Source organism: Sus scrofa, chromosome 8 (assembly GCF_054392235.1).
Source record: "Sus scrofa isolate SSC_HxYL_T2T_F1_AM1 chromosome 8, Sscrofa_HxYL_maternal_Yorkshire_Landrace_v2.0, whole genome shotgun sequence".
NCBI lineage: Eukaryota > Metazoa > Chordata > Mammalia > Artiodactyla > Suidae > Sus > Sus scrofa.
Genome location: NC_139390.1, coordinates 80,977,724 through 80,992,993, shown reverse-complemented (window position 1 = coordinate 80,992,993; position 15,270 = coordinate 80,977,724).

The window sequence follows — 15,270 nt, the reverse complement described above, 5'->3', positions numbered from 1 at the left end:
CTGGAGACTGGACGGTTTGGACCAGCATGCATAGCTTTTTGACTGGAAATTGTCAGAAATTTGACAAGCCCAGGGAAGTGACAGACTGAGAATCAACTAGAGCCACCCTGTGAAAGTTAGCCCAGAGACACCAGAAGCACACCTACTCCCCACAGCTGTGTCTGGGACCCCCTGATGGAGCTCTGGTGATGCCATTTTCCCCATCAAAATCCTCCATGGGAGTTCCCGTTGTGACTCAGTGGTAATGAACCCAACTAGTATCCATAAGGACACAGGTTCAATCCCTGGCCTCACTCAATGGGGTTAAGGATTCAGCATTGCTGTGAGCTCTGGTGTAAGTCACAGATGCAGCTCAGACCCCAAGTTGTTGTGGCTGCTATAGCTGCAATTTGACCCCCCTCCTGGAAAATTCCATATGCTGAAGGTGTGGCCCTTAAAAAAAAAAAGACCAAAAAAAAAAAAGCCTCCACGGACTCCTTACCCCAACCCAATTAAATACAAACATCTCAGCCTTATATGCATTTATTTACTTATCTATGTATTTAGTTTTGGCCATGCCTATGGCATGCAGAAGTTCTCAGGCCAGGGACTGAACCCGAGCCAAAGAAGTGACAATGCCGAGTCCTTAACCACTAGGCCACCAGGGAACTCTCTCAGCCTTGTGTTTAACCTTCTCTGCAAAAATATACCCAACATAATTTATTAGCCAGATCTCCTAGGTGGGATTGAGGTATCGCAATCCCATAAAATGATAAGGTATTATTATAATCATGTAATAATTAATTAAAATACATTTTATGTAAGCCTCCTGAAGGCATGGGTTCTTATGTGCCATTATCTGCAGCACTTCAAACAGTGTACTCAAGAAATACTCGTTGAATAAATAAAATATATAGTCACTAAAATATTACTGTATACTAAATAGTACTGAAACAATAAAATAAAATATTGAAATACAGTTTGAGACAGAGCACATGGCCATGAAGGGGCTTACAAGACCCGTCAAAAAAAGAAAAGCCAGGGAGTTCCCATCATGGTAGAGTCGTAACCAACCCAACTAGTATCCATGAGGATGTGGGTTCGATCCCTGACCTTGCTCAGTGGGTTAAGGATCCAGTATTGCCGTGAGCTGCGGTGTAGGGTGCAGATGCAGGTTGGATCCTGCATTGCTGCGGCTGTGGTGTAGGCTGGCAGGTGCAGCTCCGATTCTAGCCTGGGAACTTCCATGTGCCGCACCTTCACCCCTAAGGAAAAAAAAAAGAAAAGGAAAAAAAATGAATAGAAAAGCCCACGTACATCAGCCTCGAAAGCACTTGTCACAGAGAAGAACCTATTTTCAGCTGCAGCAAGACTCTCAGGTTCCACAGGGTAGGTCAGTTATAATCAGAGAGCAGCCTCTGGGAAGGAACCATGGTGATTCTACTACAGCTGCAGGGAGTGGCCTCAGGGAGTGGCTGCAGGAGAGGGACATTCACTCTGCTTTGTGACTGCAGACCTCACAGTCCTAGGGAAAGACCGAATTGGGAGGAGGGGAAAGTGTCCACGATATTAGCTCTGAGGAACAGGGACAATGGGAGCTCTTAGCAGAAATAGGAAACTGAGAGGGAAGAAGTGGTTCAAGGGAAAGAGCAGAGGGGCCCAATTTCCAACATTTTAAGTCTGAGCAGCAGCGAGACCTCTAATAGATGGAGAAGTCAGAATCCTGGAGGCAGAGCTTTGGGAATGAGAATGGATGGATGTTGGGATGATGGCAGACGATGAGGGTTTGGTTCCCAGAAGAAAATATGGCGTGAAAATAAAAGCACCTGAGGACAGAACTTGGGCTGGAATTTAAAGCTAACAGAACAGACAAATATGGGAAGAACAACTCTCTGACCCTGCTTCATGCCATGGTCCTACAGACATGCAGAGACTTTCAGATCTCTAAAGTGAAATTCTTCAGATGAGGGGAGTTCCCGTTGTGGCTCAGTAGTTAACGAATCCGACTAGGAACCATGAGGTTGCAGGTTCGATCCCTGGCCTCGCTCAGTGGGTTAAGGATCTGGTGTTGCTGTGAGCTGTGGTGTAGGTCGCAGACACGGCTCGGATCCCATGTTACGGTGGCTGTGGCATAGGCCGGTGGCTACAGCTCCGATTAGACCCCTAGCCTGGGAACCTCCATGTGCCACAGGAATGGCCCTAGAAAGACAAAATAAATAAATAAATAAATAAATAAATAAAAGAAAAAAGAAATCCCTCAGACTTGATTTGCCTATTTTTCTGGGCCTTGGACTGCTTTCAAATGGAAAAAAAAAAATGTATATTATAGAGAGAGAGTCTTTTCTGTTGGATAAGATGTTCAATAATACAGAACGAATAGTGGAATAGTCATTTTACCTATTTCATGTCCTATGGAGCTTGGAGCAAGCAGACTGTCTAGGAAATAGACTTTGTTTTATTTTCCAGAAATTAAAGACCTGCGCTGAACTTCCTGAGGGGCTTGGAGGAATCTGTTGGATTGCATAGTGAATGGGTTTAATGTCACACATATCACTGTAGATGTCCCTGATCATTAGAACTTGTGAGAGTTAGTGACCAGAATAGAAGGAATTAAACCTGCTGTATTTCCAGGCTTTGGGTGGAAGGTAAACCTTCTCTAATTTGTAATGTAACAGAGCCACCTGCTGGTAAAATCATGAAATGACAGGCACCCCCATCCACCTATGCCTGTGGAAGTTCCCAGGCTAAGGGTTGAGAACTGGAGCTGCAGCTGCAGGCCTACGCCCCAAACACACCCATCCCAGCCGCATCTATGACCTACGTGGCAACTTTACCACATCCTTAACCCACCAAGTGAGGCCAGGAATTGAACCTACATCCTCACGAACACTGTGTCAGGTTCTTAACCCCCTGAGCCACAATGGGAACTCCACCTCATTGAGTCTTGTAGGTGAAATATCCTCCTAGTCATTCCTTTTACATATATATTATTTATTGTCTGAATGATTTTTCTGCTTTTCTGATAATGAAGGGATGATAAGATAGGAATCAAGCATCAGCCACTGTCAATGACCAGTCGGTCATTGACACAAAGTGGCTCAGAACACTGAACTCAGAAATTTGAGGCTGCAGCATTCTGTGTCTGTTGGATGTGTGGATTCTGGGTATGTTTCGATGCACCTCCTACTGGGTTTAGGATGTCACATAAAAATAAGCCAAAGATTCTCCTGTACGTTGTGCCCAGTTTATTATGAAGACAACAGGTTGGGCTCCATGAACTTGAAAGCCTGTGGGCAACCAAAGCCAAATGATCATATTTGCAACATATCCAGTTGTTTTCCACACAGCCTAAAGGAGCAAGTTTTTAGCTGTTGGAACTAGGTTTTAGCTCGCCTACCCTGAGAAATTGCATCTGTTAGCCTTAGACTGAGAAACCGTGTAGCTATTAGAGAACAGCTAACAGTTTGGTAGAGCCTTGATGCAGAGATCAACAAAGGGGCTGCTGAGTCCCCCTCACCTGGATGTGTAGGTTCCTTTCCTACCCCCTCTCCCTGGGGGCGGTGTGTGTGGGGGGAGTTCCTTTAGGCATCAAATCCTCTGGCTGACGCCCTGTGCTGCTGCAGTCTCTGATGGTCACAGGCTGTGTGGGATGCCCCACCACCATGAGACCCTACGAAAGTGATAGAGACAGGGTAGGATAATTCAATAGTTAGTTTAGAAATCCCGCAATGGGGAGAAAAGACAGAACGGAATTTTAGCAGAGTTGACAACAACACACTCTCAAGAAAAGAATCTAGGGACCACTCAAGCCACTCCAGCAGACTCTAGTAACCTAGCAACAATCAACAATCTGCAGACGTGGACGAAAGACCTGGCATATTCAAGCCCAGAGTCCTGAGAGTTAAAACAAGACAATAGATATAAGGTCTACATCTTGGTACATGAAATCAGGGAAGTGAATTAACGGTCCTTGAAGAGTAGCATTTCTGCCTGTGGTCAAGACAGAACTATGAGGGAAAAGGGGTACAACTAGGTAGGAATGGATGTTGTACCAAAACCTGAGGTGAATGTCCACATTGTAGTATATTTTATTTTATTTTATTTTATTTTTGTCTTTTTGCCATTTCTTGGCCCGCTCCCACAGCATATGGAGGTTCCCAGGCTAGGGGTCCAATCAGAGCTGTAGCCACTGGCCTACACCAGAGCCACAGCAACGCGGGATCCGAGCCGCATCTGCAACCTACACCACAGCTCATGGCAACGCCAAATCCTTAACCCACTGAATGAGGCCAGGGATCGAACCTGCAACCTCATGGTTCCTAGTCGGACTCATTAACCACTGTGCCAAGACGGGAACTCCCCATTTTAGTATATTTTATTGTCTTTTGTCTTTTTGTCTTTTGTTGTTGTTGTTGCTATTTCTTGGGCCGCTCCCGCGGCATATGGAGGTTCCCAGGCTAGGGGTTGAATCGGAGCTGTAGCCACCGGCCTACGCCAGAGGCACAGCAACGCAGGATCTGAGCCGCGTCTGCAACCTACACTACAGCTCACGGCAACACCAGATCGTTAACCCACTGAGCAAGGGCAGGGACCGAACCCGCAACCTCATGGTTCCTAGTCGGATTCGTTAACCACTGCGCCACGACGGGAACTCCCATTTTAGTATATTTTAAACAGTGCCATGGCAGGCCTTGTTAAATCCTGTAGGGTCAAAGGAGGAACTCATGATCTAAGCCTTGACGCCCACTCAAGAATAAGGATGAAGGTGGTCTTCTCCCCTCCCCACTTTTTTCTTTGATGATAAAAACTAACCCTCTTTATTTCCAGGGTAGCGTGTTCCCTTGCCTGTCGGCTCGTATCTCTCACGAGCGTCCTAGGAGAATAAATTCCTAGGCATTGATTTGCCTGCAGCTTTGCCTCTCTCTGCATCAAAACCTCAGCTTCAGTAAATCTTGACACCAGGCCAGGAGAGCAGTTTCAATTAAAAGACAGTGGGGAGTTCCTGCTGTGCCGCAGTGGAAATCAATCTGACCAGTATCCACTAGGATGCAAGTTCGATCCCCGGCCTCTCTCAGTGGGTTGGGGAATCCGGCATTACTGTGAGCTGGGGTGTAATTCAGAAATGTGCCTCAGATCCTGCGTTGCTGTGGCTGTGGTATAGGCTGGCAGCTGCAGCTTTTTTTTTTTTTCTTTTTTTTAATAGTTATTTCCCCCAATGCATTTTTTTTTTCTACTGTACGGCATGGTGACCCAGTCACACATACATGTACACACACTATTTTCGCACATTATCATCAACTGCAGCTTTGATTGGACCCCTAGTCTGGGAACGTCCGTATGTCACGAGTGTGGCCCTAACAAACCAACCAACCAAAAAACAGTGGGTTTGAGTCCCTTCCTAAGTCTTGGTGGATCATAGGTTCAAGGCCCAATCTGAAAAGGAGGGCAGTTGTGAAACCTCGAGGCCCTATCTTTTTCCTTGATCAGCCCCAGTATCCTTCGAACTCACTCTTTTGATCAAGCTAAGCCACGCCTCGGCACAGAGAGAGAGAGACGAGCTTCCTACCCAGTCCTTGTGCGGTCGTGGCCCTACATCCTCCCTGCCTCCTCTCGCACTGCCCTTGGTCCCTTCAGAAAAAGCAACACTCTTTCCCAATTAGGGACCCAGAGGGCTTGGAGGTTCTGGTGCCCCCCAGCTGTCCCTTCTTAAGGTAGATGGAAGCTCACAGTATGTTGATGCTTTAAATATGCCTTGGGTTCCTAAGGGAGGAGATGGCCCCTCTGAGCAAATGGACCAGAACTTTCTGACACTATGGTTGGTCAAGTGCCTTGTATTCCTGGCATTGGTCGTGGTGTTCAGGCGTGGAGGAGCTGCTTGGAGAGAAGGGCCAGTCCAGGGTTAAGCCTGAGACAGGACCCTGAGGGTCCGGGCCCAAAGCCCAAGGGCTCAATATTTGAAGGATATGAGGAGTTCCCGTCGTGGCTCAGTGGTTAACGAATCCGACTAGGAACCATGAGGTTGCGGGTTTGATCCCTGGCCTTGCTCAGTGGGTTGAGGATCCGGCATTGCCGTGAGCTGTGGTGTAGGTCGCAGACATGACTCGGATCTGGCACTGCTGTGGCTCTGGCGTAGGCCAGTGGCTACAGCTCCGATTGGACCCCTAGCCTGGGAACCTCCATATGCCGGCGGGAGCAGCCCAAGAAATGGCAAAAAGACAAAAAAAAAGAAAAAGGATATGAAAGCTCCATACACTTTTGAGGCAATTCCTTCTCTCTCTGCCAGGTTGGAGAATGTTCTTCCTGTGGTTAGTTAAGGATCGGACTGAAAGCTACCCATCGAATCTGACCTGTACTGCTTACTAGCTTTGTGATGCTGGGCAGTTCTTTAGTGTCTCTGTGCCTACTTTTCTTTGCCTGTCAGCTGGATACAATAGCGGTATCCATCTTGCAGATTTGGTGTGAGAAAGAAGTGAGATCACAGTTCATGTTTTTCTAACTGAATCAGTGCAACATGAGAACTGAGAGTATGGAAGAATGGAGTCAGATCACCTAGGTTTAAATTCCAACTTCAGGAGTTCCTGCTGTGGCACAGTGGGTTAGGGATCCAGTGTTGTTGCAGCTGTGATGTAGGTCATGGTTCCAGCTGGGATTTGATCCCTGATCTTGCCCAGGAACTTGCATATGCTGTGGGGGCAGCCAAAAAAATAAAACATAAAAAATTTAAAAAAAAAATTGCAGCTTACAACTTCTGGCTGTGTGACCTTAGGAAAAGTTCTTAACTTCTCTGTGCCTCAGTCTCAACTGTAAAATGAGGATAATTACATTATCCATCTTATAGGATTGTTGTATTTAATGTGTTAATTCATGTAAAGTTTTAAAGCAATCTTATAAGTGTATGTTTTTATTATAAAATAAATAAAACTCAGAACAGTTTCTGGTTAATAGTAGTAATGATACATGCTAACTATTTTATTATTAGTCACATAACTGTCCAGATAATCTATAGATTTTATTAATCATCCTATAAAGAGGAGAGGTTTTGGTTTCCTTCCTTTTTTTTTTTTTTTTTTTTAGGCCACACCCATGGTGTATGGAAGTTCCCAGGCTAGGAGTTGAATCAGAGCTACAGCTGCTGGCTTGAACCATAGCCACAGCAACACAGGATCCGAACTGCATCTGTGATCTACACTCCAACTCAAGGCAACACAGGATCCTTAACCCACTAAGCGAGGCCAGGGATCGAACCTGTGTCCTCACGGATGCTAGTCAGGTTCGCTTCTGTGGTGCCATGATGGGAACTCTGGTTTTCTTCCTTTCATGGTAAAAATTTACTTATTCTGATTTGAACTCTTGCTGTGCTTCATTCAATCTAGGAAGAGAGCCAGCAACGTGGACCTTGAAAGAAACGTATGTGCATTAATGGAAGAAAAATTTGAATACTAAGTTTAAAAAAGGAGACTGGGAGTTCCCCACACGGCACAGTAGGTTAAGGATCTTGCATGGTCATTGCAGTGGTTGCAAGTGCTGCTGTAGCTTGGGATCTATCCCTGGCCTGAGAAGTTCCACATGCCCCAGGTACAACCAAAAGTAAGTAAATAAATAAATACCAGCTTTTCTTCCTTTGTCCACTAAAAATTAACCAGATTGTAACTCCCTGTGCAAGGAGGCAAAGGGCATCTCTTTGGGTACCTAGGAAAGAATAGGGTCCCGGGACACTGGGCACCCTGCAGGATGGGCCTTCCAGGGAGACACAGCCACATCAGGCAACCTGTGGTGCTCAGGCTTCGACCCCTTCTGCCCCTTGTTCCCTGGAGCAGAGGCCCGCAGAGCTGGAGGGAGACCCCGGGGCTGGGGTCAGAGTCCCAGTGTTGGCGTGGCCTCTGCAAGGCTGGTGCCCAGCCATGCGCCCTGCTTCTCACAGTGTTTGCCTCCCACCTCGCTGGGACCAAGAGAGGCTTGAACCCTCCCTGGCAGAGGGCCTGCCTTCCTCCTTTCCTGGCCAGGGACGGCCAGCCCCTCCCTCCCCACCCCTTCCCCAGTAACTTTCCCAGTTGAGCCTCCTCCAGCTCCTTTTGGCTTTTCTTCCCTTGGGAAAGCTTCACTTCCTAGTCTGCAAAATCTTTTGGCAGACGCTGCTCACAGAGTGGATTTCTTACCTCATCAGCCTCTTTGGCAGGTGGTGAGCGTTGTGAGACTGAGGGGAGGGCGCAAGGACTTAGTTCCTGAATGGTTTAGGACTTTCTTGGGCCTTGGGCCCCCTAAAGATTTGTTTGGATTATTAAAATCGAAAGAGAAAATACATCCCCTCTTCTTCCCTTTGTGGCCACCTTGATAAATAAATCAAAAGCAGGACAGGGGCTGGGTATTAGTCCCCCACGGCTGGAGCCTGACTGCACTGAGCCCTAGACACAGATGTGGTCATGCCTGGACTTATTGATTCATCTCATTATTGACATGGGAATTATCTAGCAAAATATAAGGAAAAGAGAATTCATTTGGTCCTGCTCTATAGCACTGGGAACTCTATCTAGTCACTTATGATGGAGCATGATGGAGCATAATGCGAGAAATATGTGTGACTGGGTCCCTTTGCTGTACAGTAGGAAATGGACAGATGGATGGAACTAGAGACTATCATACTAAGTGAAGTAAGTCAGAAAGAGAAAGACAAATACCATATGATATCACTTATATCTGGAATCTAATACATGGCACAAATGAACCTTTCCATGGAAAAGAAAATCATGGACTTGGAGAATAGACTTGCGGGCGAGGGGAGGGAGTGGGATGGATTGAGAACTTGGGGTTAATAGATGCAGGCAATTGCCTTTGGAATGGATTAGCAATGAGATCCTGCTCTGTTGCAGTGGGAGCTGTATCTAGCCACTTATGCTGGAGCATGATAATGTGAGAAAAAAGAATCTGTACATGTATGTGTAACTGGGTCACCATGCTGTACAGTAGAAAATGGACGGAACACTGTAAACAAGCTATAATGAAAAAAAATTAAAATCATTATATATAAACAAAGGAAAATGGACAGAACACTGTAAACCAGCTATAATGGAAGAAATAAAAATCATTTAAAAAAAAAAGGATTCATTTTGAGCAGATGGAAACATTTCTTTGCATCAAAATGTGTTTGGTCTCTGAGCCTGCCCTGGTTGCGCTGTCTATTTGATTTGATCGGATGGCCATGATGTCATGAAATCCCAAACCGTTGCCTGTCATTTTGTCCCCAAATTCTCCTGACGTTTATTCCTTTTGGTTTCTTAGAGCTCTTTTGGAGCCCCCTTCAGGAATCGCACTTACCATGGGAAGGACAAGCCTGGTCTGCGATTCTAGAAACAGGGCCCAGTTCCGTGGCTCATTGGCTGATGTGACCTTGGTTCAATTTATTTAATCTCTCGGAGCCTTGTTTTTTTCATGTCAGGGAAACTAGGACCAATAATCCCCAACCATTGGCCAACCACTGCTAAATTCAGTAGTCAAGCTTGGCCCTCATCCTCCTTGATCTGACAGTGGTATTGGGCCAGGCTGATGACTCTGTCCTTCAAATGTTTTCTTTTGGATGTTTTGTGATGATTCCTGCCTTCCTCTCTGTCCACTCCCCTGTCTCCTTGGCTGCGTCCTTTTTGTTTCTAGAAGTTAAAGTGCGGAGCAGCCCAGGCCTCTCCTCTGACTCTTTAGGTGCTTTCCTCTATGATATGTAATATCAATACTTTGAGAGGCCCCACATTTATGCCTCCACTATGGACTTGTCCTCCTGTAAAACCCATATTCAGCTCTCCAGCTGCCTTCCTGACATCTTCTGTAAAAGGCATCTCCGAGGTAACATGTTTAAAGTTGAACTCATGAAGTTCCCGTTGTGGCACAGCAAAAGGGAATCTGACTGACATCCATGAAGATGCAGTTCTGATTCCTGGCCTCGCAAGGTGGGTTAAGGATCTGGCGTTGCTGTGAGCTGTGACATAGGTCACAGACGAGGCTTGGATCCCGTGTTGCTGTGGCTGTGGTGTAGGCCGGCAGCTGCAACTCTGATTTGCTCGACCCCTCGCCTGGGAACTTCCTTGTGCCATACGCCATGGGTTTGGCCCTAAGCAGCCAAAAAAAAAAAAAAAAAGCTGAACTCCTGACCTTCTCCCCCAGATCTGTGTCTCCCCCCAACTTGCTCATCTCCATAATGGCAACCCTGTCTCTCCATGCTCAGGCCAAACCCTGGCAGTCAAACTTACCTTTCCCCATCACTCTAGCATAAAGCTCCGTCCCTCTAATCAGACTATAGCAGTAGCCTCCTACCTGGTCTCCGCTTGCCCTTCAGCAGTTAGTTCTCTCCACAGCTGCAAGAGTAATTGTGCAAGTTGGCCCTATCCTTTGTTGGATGCAAACCGTCCAGTGGTTTTTCTCATTCAGAGTAAAATCCAAAGTCCTTATAGAACCTCAAAGATGGTGATTTAGTCTCAGCTCCTCTTCTGGCCTCATCTCTTTCTTGCTGCTCTTCCCTCCCCCCCTGCACTAACACTGCTGGCACGTTGACCTGCCAGGTATTGTTCTAGTAGGTCAAGAATATCCCTGTCTTGAGGACTTTGCATTTACAAGCTCAGACAACCCATGGCTGGAATATTCTTTACTCAGACAACCCATGGCTGGCTCTACTTCCTCCAAGTTTCGCTCACTCATTTTTGGTCTTTTTAGGGCCGCCCCCATGGCATAGGGAGGTTCCCAGGCTAGGGGTTGAAGCAGAGCTGCATCTGCCACCTACATCACAGCTTATGGCAACGCAGGATCCCCAGCCCACTGAGCAAGGCCAGGGATCGTACCCGCAGCCTTATGGATACTAGTTGGGTTCATCACCACTGCGCCACAATGGGAGCTCTTCTGCTCACTCGTACCTTATCAAAGACACCTACCCTGGACCACTCCACATTCAATAGCTACGAGTCTACTCCATCCCTCCTGGTTCTTCCTGACCCCTCCCCTTGCTTTATCTTTCTCCAAGCACTTGCCAGCTGACAAATATTTGTTGGGATTTTTTTCTTCTCTTTCCACCCCCTCCCCAGAATGTAAACTCCAAAGACAGTGTGGATCACTGCTGTGTCTCCAGTGCCTGGAACAGTGCTTGGCATGTGTCCTGGTCTCTTTGGGCTACTGTTAGGTAGGATAGGATAGGGGCTCAAACCTAGGTGATTCAAAACAGGCCATTTATTACTTTTTATTATTATTATTATTATTATTATTATTTGTCTTTTTGCCTTTTCTAGGGCTGCTCCTGCGGCATAGGGAGGTTCCCAAACTAGGGGTCTAATTGGAGCTGTAGCTGCCAGCCTATGCCAGAGCCACAGCAATGCTGGATCTGAGATGCGTCTGCAACCTACACCACAGCTCACGGCAATGCAGGATCCTTAACCCACTGAACAAAGCCGGGGATCGAACCCTCATGGTTCCTAGTCGGATTCATTAACCACTGAGGCATGACGGGAAGTCCAAAACAGGCCATTTATTGATCACCAAAAACAGGAGGTCTGCTATCAAACAATAAAGACACATGCAGGTACCAGAGAAAACTACTTCAGAGCCTCTCCCTAGAATCTTTTTCCCATGCAAATAAGGCGTCCTAGCCCAGAACCAATCAGAGGATCCAAATGCACCCTCCCCCATATGGAGATCAAAACAACACATGTTGCAAGGGGGTTGGGGTAGGAGATTAGTGGGCATGGGGCCAGAGAATTGGGGTCCCCAAACAGGTCCTAGATATAGGACTGTAAGGAGAGACCCAGTTGCAGCCAGGGCCAGTCCCTACCCTAGGGCGACCCGCTCTCTCTCAGGGTGCAAGTAAAACTTGCTGTACACTGCAACCTGACTCTTGATTGCGATCAAGGTTGCGACCTGAACTCCAAGGCAATTTCATTCATGACAATATAGGCAATATATATTCTTACTATCTCAGTCTCTCACAAAACAATGCTGCACAAATTCAGCCACTTAAGTCACTCTCAGGTAACCCAAGTATAATAGAGCTGATGAGAAAAGCTGTCAGTTGCCATTTCTTCAGCGTGGTCCTGCTGGGCGAATACTATTTATTTCCGTTCAATAAACACTGCTGGGCCTTAGAGATTTAAAGGGGAATGTGAAACGTCTTTTTTTTTTTTTTTGTCTGTCTTTTCTAGGGCCGCTTCCCGCGGCATATGGAGGTTCCCAGGTTAGGAGTCTAATCAGAGCTGTAGCTGCCAGCCTACGCCAGAGCCACAGCGACGTGGGATCCGATCAGCGTCTGTGACCTACACCACAGCTCAGGGCAATGCCGGATCCTTAACCCACTGAGTAAGGCCAGGAATCAAACCCGCAACCTCGTGGTTCCTAGTTGGATTTGTTAACCACTGCGCCACGACAGGAACTCCGAAACATCCTTATTTTTAAGAATCCCAGACTTTTGCTATAATCTAAGTCGGTTTTACAAGGTGTACAATACAGGCTGTCTGAAGGCAGGAGGAAGCCAGACAGCATACAGATTTTTTTGCATCTTAAGACAGTCTTTCCTTGGAGTTCCCATCGTGGCTCAGCGGTTAATGAACCTGACCGGCATCCATGAGGATGCAGGTTCCATCCCTGGCCTCGCTCAGTGGGTTAAGGATCCGGCGTTGCCGTGAGCTGTGGTGTAGGTCAAAGCAAGGCTCGGATCCTGCGTTGCTGTGACCCTGGCGTAGGCTGGCGACTAAAGCTCCGATTGGACTCCTAGCCTGGGAACCTCCCTATGCCACAGGTGCGGCCCTAAAAAGAGAGACAGGAAAAAAAAAAAAAAGTCTTTCCTTGAAACTCCAAGGTGTTGGCCATATTCTTAAAACTCTGCATAAGTTTAGAAGCTTCTAGGACGTTGTTGTGGGGGGTGAGGCTGAGACCAGGCCAGTTCTATACTCTTATGGGTAGTGATTTAAGGATCATAGTTTACAGGACTGCTAGATAAACGGAGACGGCTTCAGAACTTTCCTGGGGATTCTAAAGCACTCCTACTCAGGCTGTGATGTACCTTTTCCCTGGATTGCAACATCTCCTTTAGCACATGCAGGTTCAGAATGATTTCAAATATCCGGGTAGCTGCCCAGCTTTCCCTAGATCGGCAGCCGCGCCTCCCCGGCAGCCGCGCCTCCCCGGCAGCCGCGCCTCCCCGGCAGCCGCGCCTCCCCGGCAGCCGCGCCTCCCCGGCAGCCCCGCCTCCCCGGCAGCCCCGCCTCCCCGGCAGCCCCGCCTCCCCGGCTGTCGGGAGCCAAAAGGCTGCTCCAGTAAAGAAAGCAAAGCCACCATCGGCACCTGCATGAGGCTTGTCTGGTTAGCAGAGCTACAGACAAGCTGAAGAAAGAAGAAGGATTGCAGAGCAATCCCTTGAAAGACATCGGCTCCAGGAAAATAAAGATGATATCCCCTAAAAAATATGTTAATCTATTTTTCTGTGTTTATCCTTCTTTTTCTATCTCCTATTCACAGCTTTCTTATAGTTAAAGATTTGCCCTGGGTACGTAAAACACTTGAACCAAAACAGAGTGAAGTTACTTAAACAATGTAATGGAAAAAGCCTTTGTTTTGGAGTAACAATTTATGGCACCTATTTTGTGAGAGTATACAGGGGAAACTTATGATTTCAGTCCCTTTACTTAAAAAGAAGTTTGGGGCTGGGAAAATGTTGTTTGGCCTATAAATTGCTATTTTCTGTAATAGATATATTTTTTAACAGTGTAACTTTCATCCCTTGTGGGGGCATTTGTTAATTTTTGGGTATAATACTCCTTTCTATTGAAATTGGTGGTTTGGAACTTACGTAAATCAGCACAATAGGTTAAATGCTTAGCTTGCTGGTGCCAAATAAATCGTGGTTTTAAGAATGTCATGAGCCCAAGGCTTTCATGCGTTTTGTTAACTACCTACACCTTTAGTTAAAGAATGTTAGGTATCATAGTTTATTACTTATTAAAGCTTTGTTCTTAATATAGAATAGAATAGCTACTGTTGTTGACCTTTTGAGAAAAATACAGTGTGGAACTTTAAGTTTGTAATCTTGAAGGAAAATCTAAAGTTGAAAGGAACATGTTTTAACTAACCTTTTTTTTGTATCGCAGGTGGAGGGAACAAAAGGGCTTTAAATCAAATGTTAATGTCAAATCTTACATGAAACCTGATTGTAATAAGGTATAAAAACTGATGATTTTCATTTAATAAATTGGGTCATCTGCAGCATGCAGCTGAGGAGTTGGCTCCAATTCTTTCCGCGCCGTTTGTAGCCCATCCTCTCCTTCGGCACTCCCTGGCTGCTGGGGCTGGACCTCGGCTCCCGGCAGCCCCCGCCTCCCGGCAGCCCCCGCCTCCCGGCAGCCCCCGCCTCCCGGCAGCCCCCGCCTCCCGGCAGCCCCCGCCTCCCGGCAGCCCCCGCCTCCCGGCAGCCCCCGCCTCCCGGCAGCCCCCGCCTCCCGGCAGCCCCCGCCTCCCGGCAGCCCCCGCCTCCCGGCAGCCCCCGCCTCCCGGCAGCCCCCGCCTCCCGGCAGCCCCCGCCTCCCGGCAGCCCCCGCCTCCCGGCAGCCCCCGCCTCCCGGCAGCCCCCGCCTCCCGGCAGCCCCCGACCCCGCACACTGCTAGGCTCCCTAAGGGACCAAGCCCAGCACATGCTGCTGACCGGGATCACAGGGCCTCCACCAGTACAGAGTTATCCCAGACCTGGAGAAAAGATAGGTGTACCTAAACTTGCACCTGAGGAAGGGACGTCTTCAATTAAGAAATGGGATATGGCTGGTAAATGCCTGTATTTTCCCATAAGGTAAAATTGCCTGGTAGGCCCTTGGCAGACTGGGACCAGGTTTTGTTCATTTTGCCTGGCCCAGAGCTTCATGCATCCAGTATATCTGTTATTTATTAATTATATATAGATTTATTCTTTAGGAATATGTAAGAATACATAGGAATAATATATATTATGTATATGAATTATAGATATTGTATAACTATGAATATTAATGAATATTACTTCACTAAGAATTCCGGAGTATCTACATAATTTGAATTGTTCTAGTTTAATATTTACTTATCAATAAATATTTCTTGAACACTGTGCTGTGCCTTGGAAATACAGAACGGAATACAGCCTATTTTTTTTTTTTTTTTTTGTCTTTTTGCAATTTCTTGGGCCGCCCCTGCGGCATATGGAGGTTCCCAGGCTAGGGGTCGAATCGGAGCCATAGCCACCGGCCTACACCAGAGCCACAGCAACGAGGGATCCGAGCCGCGTCTGCAACCTACACCACAGCTCAC